A 4,237-nucleotide genomic window follows, 5' to 3' on the forward strand; every position below is an offset into this window, starting at 1 on the left:
CGCGGCCCGGGCCTCCTGCTTTCCCCCTCACGTGCGCCGCTACCGGAGAGGCGAAGCGCGGCGCGGGACTCCCCCTCACGTGCGCCGGCTCCCGGAGAGAGGAAGCGCTGCGCGGGACTCCCCATCACGTGCGCCGGCTCCCGGACGGAGGGGAAGCGCGGCGCGGGTCTCCTGCCACTCTTGTCCCCCCCCCCAGCTTCCCGAACTCACCTCCTGCCCCAGCCAGATGCCACGGGGTCAAAGTAAGTCACCCACCGTCTCCCACCCACGCACTGTCACCCAGTCACCCACACACCCACCCAGTCACCCACCCAGTAACCCACCCAGTCACCCACCCACCCAGTCACCCACCCAGTCACCCACCCACCCACCCAGTCACTTTCACCCACCCACCCACCCAGTCACTTTCACCCACCCACCCACCCAGTCACCCAGTCACCCACCCACCCAGTCACCCACCCAGTCACTCACCCACCCACCCACTCAGTCACCCACCCACCCACTCAGTCAACTCAGTCACCCACTCACCCACCCACTCAGTCACCCACCCAGTCACTCAGTCACCCACCCAGTCACTCAGTCACCCACCCAGTCACTCAGTCACCCACCCAGTCACTCAGTCACCCACCCATTCAGTCACCCATTCAGTCAGTCACCCAGTCACCCACCCATTCAGTCAGTCAGTCAGTCACCCACTCACCCACCCAGTCAGTCACCCACTCACCCACCCAGTCAGTCACCCACTCACCCACTCAGTCAGTCACCCACTCACCCACCCAGTCAGTTACCCACTCACCCACCCAGTCAGTCACCCACTCACCCACCCAGTCAGTTACCCACTCACCCACCCAGTCAGTCACCCACTCACCCACCCAGTCAGTCTCCCACTCACCCACCCAGTCAGTCTCCCACTCACCCACCCAGTCAGTCTCCCACTCACCCACCCAGTCAGTCTCCCACTCACCCACCCAGTCAGTCTCCCACCCAGTCAGTCTCCCACCCAGTCAGTCTCCCACCCAGTCAGTCTCCCACCCACTCTCCCACTCAGTCTCCCACTCAGTCTCCCACCCATTCAGTTTCCCACTCACCCACCCATTCAGTTTCCCACTCACCCACCCATTCAGTTTCCCACTCACCCACCCATTCAGTTTCCCACTCACCCACCCATTCAGTTTCCAACTCACCCACCCATTCAGTTTCCCACTCATCCACCCATTCAGTTTCCCACTCATCCACCCATTCAGTCTCCCACTCACCCACCCATTCAGTCTCCCACTCACCCACCCATTCAGTCTCACACTCACCCACCCATTCAGTCTCACACTCACCCACCCATTCAGTCTCACACTCACCCACCCATTCACTCTCACACTCACCCAACCAGTCTCACCCAAAACCACCCACCCAGTCACTGACCCCACCCACCCACTCACCGACCCCACCCACCCACTCACCGACCCCACCTACCCACTCACTGACCCTCCGACCCGTCACTGACCCACCCAGTCACCGACCCTGAAAAAGTCACCCAGTCACCGACCCACCCACCGACCCAAAGTCACCCACCCACCCAAAGTCACCCACCCACCCAAACTCACCCACCCACCCACCAACCCAGTCACCCACCGACCCAAAGTCACCCACCCACCTACCCAAAGTCATCCACCCCCCGATCCAACTCAAACTCACCCACCCAACCCGCGACCCAAAGTCACCCACCGACCCAAAGTCACCCACCCACCGACCCAAATTCAAACCGACCCAACGTCAAGTCACCCACCCACCAACCCAAAGTCACCTACCCACCCACCGACCCAAAGTCACCCACCCACCGACCCAAAGTCACCCACCGACCCAAAGTCACACAGCCACCGACCCAAAGTCACACACCCACCGACCCAAAGTCACCCACCTACCGACCCAAAGTCAAACCGACCCAAAGTCACCCACCCAGTCACCGACCCAAAGTCACCCACTCAGTCACCAACCCACCCACTCAGTCAAGTGTCACCCACCCACACAGTCACCCACACACTCAGTCAACTCACTCACCCACCTAGCTGTCAAGGGGGGGGGGGAAGCCTAACCCTGTCGTACGCCCCCCCTAAAATTACATCCCGGGCAACGCCGGGTCTCTCAGCTAGTATATATATATATATATTTATTTATTTTTTATTATTATTTATTTATTTTTTAATTTAAGTTATGGTGGATGAAAAAGGCAACAAGAAACCTCCACCGTTGGCATATAGCCAATAAAGAATATCACTTGTGAGCACATTCACGTGTCTTAGACAGGTCTGCACCCCTGCCTTTCACCATTATCACCCAGCACACAGTGCTTCCACTGCAGCAAGGGATTCTGGGAAATGGCATTCAAATGAGCACACAATGTGTCACCCTTTGTCTGGAATATCCATTTGCATGGAGCCCATTTAAGCAGATGCATCGCCTTTCACATAGCTTTTAAGCACAGCATGGGATTAGGAAAGCAATATATACACATCATTTAAGTTATGGTGGGTGAAAAAGGTGACAAAAAAGTATTTTTGTTGCCTTTTTAACCCACCATAACTTATATAAAGTGTGGTAAACCTACCCGGCTTGAGAATTGCAGAGCGAGTACAACCAACCTCACGGTGATGAGACCCAAAAGGTCGAAATGACTGTCTGCGAGTGGTTTCACTGGCTTTGCATCTAATCCCATGCTGTGCTTAAAAGCTGTGTGAACAGCGAGCATTTGCTTATAAGGTTTCCATGTAAAAATGGATTTCAGGCAAAAGGTGACACATTGTGTGCCCATTTGCAAGTCATTTCCTAGAATCCCTTGCTGAAGTGGAAGCACTGTATGCTAGGTGATAATGGTGAAAGGCAGGGTTGCAGACCTGTCTAAGAGATGTGAATGCGCTCACAAGTGATATTATACATATACTGTATATGACAGAGTACAGCAGAAACAAAAATTAATTTACTGACTTTTTCTTAATCAGAAGATCAAACGTAGAAAGTTAGAACCGCAGCCATATAATACAAACACTTGGAGATAAATGTGTGTTCTGGGTAAGTGCAGCGTACGCAGAAATACAGGCGGGTCGTGTATCTCAGGATGTTCCGTGAAACCTTAAACCCCTTAGGGCCATCTCGCAGAAAAGGGTCTCATCCCCCGCCCTGTACATACTGTATGTATTGAATATCCCAGTCCATGTGCCCTGTGAGATTTAACCTCAGTGGTCTCTCTGGCTTTATAAAACCCTCTCAAATTCATTGCTTGCTATTTTTCAGTGGGAATAAAGCCCTTTTGGAGAGCGATTTCCGTTAATAATCTTTGTATTATTTATGTGTTGTGTTATATCGTCTGTGCGCGCCTGTGATACGCACTCACATCGAGCAGCTTTGTAAGAATATTAATATGCTGACACACTGTGTAATCATATATAGCACAGACCTCAGAATATACATTTCCAAATGGAATTAATGTAAAACACACAGATTTGTGTAAATACCTGAGCTCTTCATTTATTTGATATACTGTGTGTGTGTGTGTGTGTGTGTGTGTGTGTGCGTGTGTGCGTGTGTGCGTGTGTGCGTGTGTGCGTGTGTGCGTGTGTGCGTGTGTGCGTGTGTGCGTGTGTGCGTGTGTGCGTGTGTATCCAACACCAGTTCTCCTTACCCCCAACTCGTCAGGTTTTCAGGATATCCCAGCTTCAGCACAAGTGGCTCAACCAGTGAGGCTGAGCCACCTGTGCTGAAGCAGGGACTGATTGAGCCACCTGTGCTGAAGCAGGGATATCCTGAAAACCTGATCTTGAGGGTGTCTTGAGGACTGGAGTTGTGCCCCCCCCTCCTCCCCCCCAGAAGTGCCTGGACACGATGCATTGTATGTGAGAGCTCGGACTGATGCAGAAGACATTCAAAATGATACAAAGGCTTTATTTCTGAAAAACAATTGGCATCATTTAGCTAGTTTGAGGTCACACAACCCACGCACCACCCGCCGCCTCACACCCTAGCAGGACCCCCACTCGCAGACAGCACTCACAACTCACGCGCCACCCGCCGCCTCACACCCTAGCAGGACACACGCCTCACATTTTTACATCACTTATGGCACCAAAATATACATTGTACTGTGGTGTGGTTACAATAAACCATTTTTATACAACATCGTATTACATTTTCTTCCATCTTTCTTTTCAATATTATTATCCAACCTTTACAACAAACAGTCACCTATTGT

This window comes from Ascaphus truei, chromosome 22 (assembly GCF_040206685.1).
Source record: "Ascaphus truei isolate aAscTru1 chromosome 22, aAscTru1.hap1, whole genome shotgun sequence".
In the NCBI taxonomy this organism is placed as follows: domain Eukaryota; kingdom Metazoa; phylum Chordata; class Amphibia; order Anura; family Ascaphidae; genus Ascaphus; species Ascaphus truei.